The following is a 12,404-nucleotide window of genomic DNA, read 5'->3' as shown; positions in this document are numbered from 1 at the left end:
TTGATGTGTTGCTGTATTCTGTTGGTTAGGATCTTATTGAATATTTTTGCATCAATATTCATTAGTGATATTGGTCTATAATTTTCTTTTCTTGTTGGATCTTTTCTTGGTTTGGGGATCAAGGTGATGTTTGCTTCATAGAATGTGTTGGATAGTATTCCTTTTTTTTCTAAATTTTGGAAAAGGTTAAGTAACATAGGTACTAGTTTCTCTTTAAAGGTTTGGTAGAATTCTGACATGACGGCATCTGGTCCCGGGCTTTTCTTTTTAGGGAGATTTTGTATAGTTGATGCTATTTCAGAGCTTGATATAGGTCTGTTCCGCAGTTCCACTTCATTCTGACTAAGTCTAGGAAGGTGGCGTGCTTACAAGTATTGGTCTATTTACTTCAGATTTTCATATTTCTGAGAATAAAGTTTCTTGTAATATTCATTAAGGCTTTTTGAATTTCTGAGGGGTCTGTTGTTATTTCATCTTTACCATTTCTGAATGATTAAATTAGAGATTTTACTCTTTTTTTCTTGGTTAGGTGGGCCAAAGGTTTATCTATTTTATTGACCTTTTTACAAAACCAACTTTTTGATTTATTGATCTATTGTATAATCCTCTTGTTTTCAATTTCATTTAATTCTGCTCTAATTTTGATTATTTCTTTTCATCTACTGCGTTTTGGATTTGAATGTTCTTCCTTTTCCACCTGCTTGAGATGTCCCATTAAGTTGTTAACTTCCTCTCTTTCTGTTCTCTTGAGGAAGGCTTGCAGTGCTATAAATTTCTCTCTTAGAACTGCCTTTGTGGTATCCCAGAGGTTCTGGTAACTTGTGTCTTCATTATCATTTTGTTCCAAAAATTTGGTAATTTCCTTCTTGATCTCGTCTCTGACCTACCTATCATTCAGCATAAGGTTATTTAGCTTCCATGTTTTTGTGTGAGTTTGCAGATTCCCGTTGTTACTGAGTTCAACTTTTATTCCATGATGGTCCAAGAAGATGCATAGAATAATTTCTGTTCTTTTAAATTTGCCAGGTTTAGACTTGTGACCTAAAATATGGTCGATTTTGGAATATGTTCCATGGGCTGATGAGAAGAATGTGTATTCAGTTTTGTTAGGATGAAAAGTTCTGTAGATGTCTGTTAGGTCTAAAAGTTGAATAGTTAAAATTGAATCTAAGATTTCTTTGCTCAGCTTATTTTTGGAGGATCTGTCCAATACTGCCAAAGGAGTGTTAAAATCTCCATCTATTGTGGAACTGGAGGAGATCCAGTTGCTCCTGCCTGTTAGAGTGTCTCTTATAAATTGAGGTGAATTCTGCTTGGGTGCATAAATATTAATAATTGAAATCTCATCATATTGAGTATTACCCTTAACAAATATGTAGTGACCATCCTTATCCTTCCTTACTTTTGTTGTTTGAAAGCCTACTGTATGTGTGAGTAAAATTTCAACACCTGCTTTTTTCTGCTTTCCATTTGCCTGGAATATAGATGACCATCCCTTCACCCTGAGTCTATATTTATCTTTTAAGGTAAGATCAGATTCTTGTATGCAGGAGATAATCTGGCCTGTTTTTGTATCCAATTAGCCAATCTGTGCCTCTTTAGAGGATAATTTAAGCCATTCACATTGACTGAGAATATTGATAAGCCTGGTAAAATTTTGGGCATCAAGTTTTCTGAAAGTCCAGTGGACATTTTTAATCCTTTCACCACTGTGGAAGTTGGAATTTGATCAAAATTTCTGAGTGAGTTTACTTTTGTGGTGGAGGTTTGCACTGGTCATTATGGAAGATAGGCCTGAGAATATCCTGGAGAGGTGGTTTAGTTATGGCAAATTTCTTCAACATATAAATGTCATTAAAGTATTTAATTTCTCCATTTTAAATGAAACTCAGTCTAGCTTGATCCAGGATCCTGGGCTGAAAGTTATTTCATTTTAGGAAATTAACTGTCGATGACCACCCTCTTCTTGCCTGAAAGGTTTCGGCAGAGAGATCTGCAGTCATTCTAATATTCTTCCCCTTGTAGGTTATGGTTTTCTTACATCTAGCTGCTTTCAGAATTTTCTCTTTCATATTAACTTTGGAGACATTAATTATGATGTGCCTGGGGGATGTCTTATTCAGGTTGAGTATGTTGGAGTTCTGAAACTGTCTCCTATCTGAATTTCAGAATCTCTCGGCATGTCTGGAACATTCTCTTTCATAATTTCATGAAGAAGAGCCTCTGTGTTTTGTGAAGAAACTTTGTTGCCTTCAGGGATTCCTATAAGGTGAATATTAGTTTTTTCAAATTATTCTAGAGGTTCTGAAAGAATGATCCATTTTTGCTCTCCATTTCTCTTCATCTTTGAGCACTTGGGCAGGTTCAAAAGCTTTGTCTTCAATGTCAGAGATCCTTTCTTCTGCCTGCTCCATTCTATTAGCAAGGGATTCTACCTTACTTTTCAGATCTTTGAGGGCTGCAAACTCTTGTCTCAGTGTGTCAAAATCTTTGGTCATTTAATCTTTGAAATCGTTGAATTCTTGAGACATCTTTTGGATAACGTCTTGAAATTCTAATTCCCTCTTTTTCTCCATTCTGTTGATTTTGTTTGCTATCCAGATTCTGAACTTGATTTCTCACAGCTCATCCATTTGCATATGAATGGGATTTTGTGCTGTATCTATGATATCTTTCTTTGGGGAGTTGATCTACTCTGATTATTCGTGTTGTTAGAGTTTTCCGCAGATTCCACCCCATGTTTGTTTTTCACCATTTTCTAGATGGACAGATAAGGTGAAATGGGATTGGGAGTTCCTAGTGTTGTGGTTAACCCACCCTTTGTCAAGGATCTTGGACTGATGGTTTCAGTTTCTTCCCTATAGCTTTTTAAAGGAACCATATAGTATTACAGTCTGAGGCTGAGGAAACCTGCTTGGTGTGGTGGTGTAGGTGGCTCTGCCTTGTGTTCAGCTAGTTCTTGTCCAATCCAAGTGGATCAGTGACTCTGGTGTAGTCTTAGCTGTGGAGAGATGCAAACAATTAAGACAGCCCACCTCCTGTGGATATCTATTGGAGGAGGAAAATCAACCCTTTCTGTTTCTACACAACCAAGGTATCAACCAAGGGGGGCCTTGGGAAATTGGCCCAAGTTAGGAGACCCAAACCAATAGACCTAATCTGTATGACCTCTCAAGTGGGAGAGTTCAAAAAATATCTAGCAAGTAGAAGGCAGAGGTCTACTAACTGCTCAAATTTGACTCACACTGATGCTCTGTGAAGTCAAAAAGACTCACCCGGTAGTAGTGTTGGACCAGGGGTCTGAGTCTTTTTCTCCACTTTGTTCCTCTTTCACGCCCAGTCACTGGTGGTTTAACATGGCTAAAGTCCTGTTCCCTCCAATGAGTGAGTGTACTGAGAGTTTGTGCCTGTCGGAGTCAATGGAAGGTCAATGCCCCCATAGCCTGACCACTACCCTCTGCTGCCAGCTTGTTGGGAGAGCTGAGGCCTGCCCACCTCCAGTATTCAGTAGGCACTGGCTAGTGTTCCACTTGGTCTCAGTCTAATCCTGAGGGTAGCAAGTCAGCGAATACTTTTCTCCCATAGCCACTGCACCTTTGCCCCTGCCACTCTGTAGCACTAGTATCCCTATAGAGTGAGTTCTGATTTCCTTGGGAGACCACAGAGTTGGGGAGTTGTCTCTTCAAAATTAGACCCCAGTGGGCTCACTCTATTGAAGTTGGATCTTTGTTGGAAGTGACCCTGTGCAGCTCTCAAGGAGTTCTGGCTGTAGGAACAACTCCAGGAGCTCAGGCATGCAGATCCAGCAGCAGGGCTGGGGAGGCTACAGCAATTCTGGTAGTCCCCAGCACCTGGTGACTTCAACAAGGAGCACACTCCTCTCAGGAGTCTGGTTGGGCGGGGACATGGCAGGGAGGCTGGGAGGGTGCGGAGAGGCACTGGCTCTGGTAGTCTTAGGCAAGCCAGCTGTTTGGTGCCAGACATGGAGAGCACAATCTGAGGATTGCTGGCTCTGGCAGTCACAGGTGGGCTAGCTGGTCCAGGGAGCACAGCCCAAGGCGCCTGGGCTCTGGCGGTTGCTGGCAGGCTGGCCAGGTGCCAGGAGCTCAGCCCAGAGAGCACTAGTTCTGGCAGCCACAGAACGCTAGTCGGGTGGGGGTGGGGGGTGGCTCTGGCAATCACAGGCTTATCTGCAGGTCGCAGGGAGTGGAACCTAGGGCACGCTGGCTCTGGTGGTCACAGGCAGGTTGGCCAGTCCCAGGGAGCACAGCCTGGGGCACACCAGCTCTGGCAGTCACTGGCAGGCCAGCCAGGTGCAGGGAACTCAGCCTGGGGAGTGCCGGCTCTGGCAGTCACACTGGTGGGGAGAGCAGCTCTGGCAGTCACAGATGGGCCAGCTGGTCATGGGGGCCAGGCAGGATGGGGGCCCTGGCATGGGAAGTACAGCCTGGGGAGCATCAGCTCTGGCAGTCACAGGCAGCTGGCAGTAGGGCGCTTGGTCTGGCAGGGGTGGGGGACTATGCTCCTGAGACTCCTCTCATAGTCTATGTGGGCAAGGGGGGGAGGAGTGGACTGGGAATTCAGAATGGCAGTGAAAAGGTTAATTCAATTTTTCTGCCTGGGAGAGAATGTTCAGAGTCTCATCAGGATTCTTCTAGGGAAGTAGACCCCACTCCCTGTAGGTCTCACACATGGGGTGAGACAATAGGTCCTCAATTTACCGCTTGCTTATAGAAAACCTGTAGAAATTAGCTTTCTTGGAGTCACAACCTTCTTCAGCAGAGGTGACCTTCAGATATCACTCTTCTCTCTCAGCTCTGCTGCCAATCTTCCACTTAATCATTTATTTTCTGGACTTTATCCTTCCTTTTGGACAAAAGCTTCTGTTGGAGGCTGACTCCAGTCCACCATCTTGCCTCTCCCTCTCTTGCTCTGATTGTTTAAATAAGTGAATGTGAAGATGTAGAACATTACTGTATACCACTATAAACTTTACATCATACATTTAGGTTATGTTAAATTTTTGAAATTTTGTTAAAAACTAAAACACAAAGATGTACATTAGGCCTACAGGGGCTCAGAATCATCAGTATCACTGTGCTCCATATCTTGTCCCTTTGGGAGCTGTTTAAGAGGGATAACACGCATGAAACTGTCATCATCTGTGATAGCCACACCTTCTTCTGGAATACCTCATGGAACATTTGCCTGAATACCTCATGGAAGATATTTCACAGTGACATTTTTTATGAGTAGAAGGACTACACTGTAAGATAATTATAAAAAGTAGAGTAAATACATGAATCAGTAGCAGTCATTTATTATCATTTTTAAGTATTAAGTATTATACATAAGTCTATGGGGTATACTTTTATATGCTTGGCAGTACAATAAATTTATTTATACCAGACTCACCACACTCACATGAGTAGTGCATTGTGTTGGGATGCCAGATAATAGAATATAGGCAGCTTCATTATAACCTTATGGGACCTTGCATGTAAATGCAGTCTGGTCTTGAACAAAACATCATTACACAGTGCATACATGCCATACATATGTGTGCATGGATGTGTATATACACATACAGAGGGTGTCACAAAACATAGCTACATATATATGTTAAAAAGGAAAAACTGTATTAAAAGTGTAATACTCAAGTCACATTTGACTTTGTCAGTTACAAGAGACACAACATACAAGATAACAAATGTTCTTAATATATATTGAGTATTACAATTTTAATACAGTTTTTTCCTTTCTTAAAATGTGTATGCATTTTTGGAACCCTCTGTGTGTTTATGTATATATATATGTGTGTGTATGATATGTAATGGGTATAGGAAGATATATATGGAAATACATAAATATACATGAAGATGTATTTTTATATTATATATATATATATATCTTGCTACATATATCCTATATGTGTGAATAACATACGTCTCCCTATCTATATCATCCTGCACACATATATAATTACACATACATGTATACAGTACACCTCAGGAATATTGTGTGTTCAATTCCAGAGCAAGACAATTTTGACTCACACAAATTTTTTGGTCTCCCAGTTGTTATAAAAGTTACAATTGCATTATAGTGTAGCCTATGAAATGTGTAATAAAATTGTGTCTAAAAAAGTGCACATACCTTGATTTTAAAATATGTATTACTAAAAAATGCAAAAAATTATCTGGGCCTTCAGTGAGTGGTATTCCTTTTGCTGGTGGAGGGTCTGGTTGTTGGTCAGGGTGGTTAATGAAGGTTGGGGTAGCTGTGGTTATTTCTTAAATAAGATAAAACAGAAGTTTACCGCCTCAGTTGACTCTTCCCTTCATGAAAGACTTCTCTGTAGTATTTTACTCATTAGTAGTTTTTACAAAGTTGGAGTCAAGCCTCTCCAACATTACTGCTACTTAATCAGCTAAGTTTTGTAGCATTTGTAACAAAATCCTTTCTTGTCATTTAACAATGTTTACATCATCACAGAGATAGGTTTCATCTCCAGAATAAATAATTTTTGCTTTTCATAGGAAACAATTTCTCATACATTCAAGTGTTATCCTGAGATTGCAGCAATTTAGTCACATCTTCACACTGCAATTCTAATTCTGGCTCATGCAACTTCTACTGTATTTGTAATGACTACCTCCCCAGCCTGAAATATTGAGCCTTCAGAATCACCCATAGCATTGATGTCAACATCTCCCAAACCCTTATTAATGTAGGTATTTGGACCTCTTTGCATGAATCTTAAATGTTCTCAATGAAATCTAGACTGGTCAATCCTTCCAGAATGTTTACAATTTACTTTGCCCAGACCCGTCAGAGGCTATCTATAGCATCTATAACCTTAGAAAATACGGATTTCATTATTCCTTGATCTAAGGACTTCAGAATGGACATTGTGTTAGCAAGAATTTTAAAAAACATTATACTCCTTGTATATCTCTATCAGAGCTATTGGTGCATTGTCAGCAACTAATAATATTTTGGAAGGAATCTTTTTGTGAACAGTATGTTTCAGCAGTGGGCATAAAATCTTCAGGAAACAATGCTGTAAACAGACATGCTGTCATGCAACCTTTCTTTTTCCATTTGCAGAGCACAGATAGGGCAGATTTAGCATCAGTCTTAAGGTCCCTGGGATTTTCAGAATGATAAATGAGCACTGGCTTCAACTGAAAGTCACCAGCTCCCCTGGCCCTTTACAAGAGAGCCAGCATGTTCCCTGTGGCTGTGAAAGCCCTGAACAGATTTCTTTCAGTAGAAGGCTGTGTTGTCTACATTGAAAGTCTGGTGTTTACAGTAGACACTTTCACTAATCACCTTTACTGGATCTCTCAAGACAGCACTTGCTGTCTCAGTTTATGTTACAATGATGCCTTTCTTTTTTTTAAACCTCAATGTATTAACTTCTGGTCACTTGAAACTTTCTTTTGCTGCTTCCTCACCTCTTTGGACCTTCATAGAATTGAAGAGAGTTAGGACCTTGCAAAGGATTAGGCTTTGCTAATCATAAGGGCATGAGTAGCTGATTTGATCTACTCTTCAGACCACTAAACCTTTCTCCATATTGTCATAAACCTCTTTCTCTCTTTTACCATCCAAGAGTTCTCTACAGCAGCACATTTCATTTCTTTCTAGAGCATTTCCTTTGAATGAAAACTTCATCACTTGCCTCAAGACGTTGACCTTTTTGTCTATCTCAACTTTCAATATTCCTCCTTCAGTAAAACTAATAATTTCTAGCTTTCAACTTAAAATGAGTGACACCCAACTCTCTCTTTCATTTGAACACTTAGAAGCCATTGTAAGACTTAATTAGCCTAAATTCAATATTGCTGTGTCTAAGGGAAAGGGAAAAACTAAAGAAAGAGAAAAAGAGATGGGGAAATGAGTCCTCAGCGGAGCAGTCATGACACACACAGCTTTCCACATCCTACAGGTGTGATTCATGGCACACCCCCACTCATGAATGACAATAGTAACATCAAAGATCATTGACTTCAGGTCACCATAACAGATAAAATAATACTGAAAAGTTTTAAATAATGAGGAAATTACCAAAATGGTGCAAAGACACAAAGTGAGCCTGATGGGTGCAAAAATGGCACCAAGATTTACATGATAGAGGATTGGAACACAACTTCAATTTGTAAAAACTGCAGTTATCTGTGAACTGTAATAAAATCAAAGCACAGTAAAACTAGGCATCTCTGTATAAACCTATATTCTAATGTATAATGTGTATCTATATATAATAAAAATACCTATATATTAAATATTTTATACCATATATGTTCATATATATGTGTGAGTATGTCTGTGTGTATCCCTGAGTTGCCTAATCTGTCCTCATATCATTGTGAACTTTTGTAACCATGTCTGTCAGGGAATCATGACAGCTGCACGGACCCAGGAACACAGAGATGGTTAGATAAAACTGCTCCACTTTGCACATTAAGATTGACTTGAAGAACACACAAACAGCAGCAATCTGCTTATATTTAAATTTTTGGTATTTTCCTTATCATGGATTTTTTCAATTTTTATTTTTCCATCATTGCATATTACCTAACTCAATGACAACTTTCAGCACATCTTTTTAAAGTATTTTGTTTCTTCTGCATCTATTGAGAGGATCATATAGTCTTTATTTTAGCTTCTGTTGATATGGTGAATTACATTTATCGATTTGCATATGTTAAACCAGCCCTAACCCTGCATGCTGTCAGCCTTGAAAATGGAGGTGACAGACCATGAGGATGTGGATAAAGCCTAGACCCTAGACCTCAGAAACAGCAAGAAAATAAATTCTCCCCATGGCCTCCAGAAGGGCACTCAATGCTACTGACACTAATTTTAACCCAGTGAGAATTTTGTTGGACCTCTGAACTCTATAACTATAATATAATACATTTTTGTTATTTTTAAGTCTGTGGGTAATTTATTACAATAGTAATAGAAAACTAATACAGGCCAGTTTTCTCAAACTGTTTTCTGTGGCCCACTTGTTAAAAATGCAGATTTTCTGTGGCCCTTCACCAGACTACTGAAGTTCAAGAATCTATATAATAACAAAATGTGGATTATTGCTATGATATTAAAAAGCTAGTAAAATCTTACAAAAATAACAATAGCAAGTTGGTATCACAAGTCAAGAACAATAACATAGATTTTCACTGTTCAGCTTCTCTGTTTAACATAATTATAGTTGATGATATTACTCTGACAACATAAACAAAAGTTAAACTTAAAAAATTTTTAAGAAATAAAATATTTCATTTCATTTATTTTGGATGGATATTTGATCAGAAATATAAACCATAATTTTTATACATACACTTTGTACAATAATTCAATCAAACTGAGAAACATCTATCACCTCCAAAACTTCTCATTTTTTATGGTTAGAATATTTAAAATCTACTTTCTTAGCAATTTTTAAATACATAGTACATTATTATTAACTCAAGTCATTGTGCCCCACTATAAATCTTCATAGTTTAATCATCTGGTCTAACTTAAACTTTTTATACTTTCACCAAAATCTCTGGAAGCCCTCTCTCCTGGTCACCACATTCTACTTTCTTTCTCAAACAGTTCTACATCTAAGATTATGAGTCTGTCTCACAAAGTGCCATGTAAGGTCTAGTAGGCTATTGGAAAGACATTGGCTTTTATTTTCAGTAAAATAGGGCCCACTAGGGGGAGGACCAAGATAGCAGCCAAGTAACAGCTTCCTTGCAACTGGGTACAGTAAACCTGGGGAGAGGAGACTCCAGGCATCTCTGGCTGGTGGGATCTGCCCAGAAACATCCCTTTAGGGACACAGGGAGTCATCAAGAGACTTGTGGACCCCATGAGGAGGACAAAAGCAGTGGAAAACTGGCAAGTGTTTGCATGTGTTCATTAGGGCTAATCCTGCTGGCAGCTGTAAGTACAGCAGCAGTAAGATTGTAAACTGGAAAGGCCTTATCTGTGAGCTGTTTGGGGTTTTTGGACTTGGCACTCAGTTTAACTACCTTGCAAGAACTTGGACAAGAGTACAGAGGAATTTAAGCATTGTCTATGGCCCCAGAATGAGCCACTGAGCCGAATGGAGCTAATAGTGTTTGGCTATGGGCCACATGGAGCCATTGTGAGAGAACTGCCCTGGCAAGCTCTGCCCTCAGGGTTGCAGAGCAAGGATCAGGTGGGAGTGAGTAATCTAGTGGCCAAGTAGCCTAAAGGCGAGGACTGAGATGCCTTACAGCCTTAGCCCTCAGGAACATAGAGTGAAACTGGTTTTGTCACACTGGGTAAGTAGATAGCCACTAAAGGAGTAATCCCACTGACAAGTGCTTTCCTGGGAAAGCTTCTGCTTAGCCAAGATTAGCAGTTTAAAGTGACATTTAAGTAGGCTGAGGAGAAATTTAGGCTCTCCACCCTCTAGGGGTTTGAGAAATCAGCAGAGGCCTCCAGTCTTCATCTCATACAGCCATATCAGCCTTCTGATTAACATCTCATACAGAAGATCACCTGTTTCACAGAAAATATTCATCAAGATATATATACTGCTTTGTTTCTGTTTTTTCTTTTTTTTCAATTTCAACATTTTCCCTATAGATTTTTCTTTTCTTTTTTTCTTTCTTTTCTTTCTTCATTTTTCTAGTTTAAATATAATTTTCCATTGTTGCCATTTTTTTTAACAATTAGAACTTCATTTCTGCTAATGTTTCTATCTCAATTATTTTGTTTTTCCCCCAATTTTATCCCACAAAATTTTCTGTTTCCTTGTTTTAGTTTAATTTATAGAATTTTTGTTTTTCCTCTCTACTTGGTGGAGGTGGGATACTGTGTCTGAACAGGCTAACAAAGAGCTGCTGACCTCAAGAGAACCACCCAACCTGGCACCCCCAGAGGTTGGGGGTTGTTAAGGTTGGGTCAGAGTACCCTACTGTACACCTATATTGCTCCTGTCTTCCTCTTTCTGGGCATCTCTTCTTTTTGTCAATATTCCTTTTTACCAACCCCCTCTCCTTTCTCTTTTTTCTTTTCTCCCCCCCCCCTTCTTTCTCTTCAATCTTCTCATCCTTCTGGTCCTGTACCAAAAGGACTAATCGAAACCCTGGTCCAGAGGCACAGTAACTTAAAGAGCAAGATGAAATGAAAGGAAAATTAGAGCAAGGAAAGAGATAAAAGAAATCACTCATAAGGAAGAATCAGCAGAAAAATCCTGGAAACATGAAAAAGTAGTCCAGAGCAACAAGAGATCAGCTCTGAATACTACCATAAACTCTATACTACCAGAAATTTGTTAATGTGAAGGAAAGGGATCAATATTTGGAATCACACCCTCTCCTTAGACTTAGCCAGGAAGAAATAGAGCTCCAGAACAGGCCAATTTCAAGCACTGAGATCAAAGAAGCAATAAAACATCTTCCAACAAAAAAATGCATTGGTCTGGATGGCTTCACACCAGAATTCTATCAAACCTTTAAGGAATAGCTTATTCCCGTACTGCAGAAATTATTCCAAAAAATTGAGGAGGAAGGAATCTTCTCCAACACGTTCTATGAAGCAAACATCACCCTGATACCAAAACCAGGAAAAGACCTATCTGAAAAGGAGAATTTCAGACCAATTTCACTAATGAATATAGATGCAAAATTTCTCAACAAAATTGTAGCCTATAGATTACAGCTTATCATTGAAAAAGTTATACATCATGATCAAGAAGGTTTCATCCCAAGGATGCAAGGCTGGTTTAACATAATGAGTCCATAAACTTTATCCACCGTATTAACAGAAGCAAAAACAAGGACCATATGATCCTCTCAAGAGCTGCAGAAAAAGCATTTGATAAAATTCAGCATCCTTTTTTAATTAGAGCACTGAAGAGTATAGGCATACATGGCACATTTCTGAAACTGATCTAAGCTATCTATGACAAACCCACAGCTAATATTTTACTGAATGGAGTAAAAACGGAAGATTTTCCTCTTAGAACTGGAACCAAACAAGGTTGTCCTCTGTCACCATTACTATTCAACATAGTGCTGGAAGTTCTAGCCAATACAATTAGGCAAGACAAGTAAATAAAGGACATCCAAATTGGAGCAGAGGAAGCGAAACTCTCCCGCTTTGTTGACAATATAATCTTATAATTAGAGAACCCCAAAAACTCAAACACAAGACTCCTGGAAGTCATAAAAAAATGCAGTAATGTCTCAGGATATAAAACCAATGTCCACAAGTCCATTGTCTTTGTATATGCCAATAACAGTCAAGATGAGAGACTAATTCAGGACACAACTCCCTTCACCATAGCTTCAAAGAAAATGAAATACCTAGGAATATACCTAACAAAGGAGGTGAAGGACCTCTATAAAGAAAATTATGAAATCCTAAGA

This window comes from Otolemur garnettii, unplaced genomic scaffold, assembly GCF_000181295.1.
Source record: "Otolemur garnettii isolate 467f Iridium unplaced genomic scaffold, OtoGar3 scaffold00143, whole genome shotgun sequence".
Classification (NCBI taxonomy): Eukaryota; Metazoa; Chordata; class Mammalia; order Primates; family Galagidae; genus Otolemur; species Otolemur garnettii.
The sequence above is the reverse complement of the archived record's forward strand: the minus strand, read 5'-3'. Positions refer to the sequence as shown.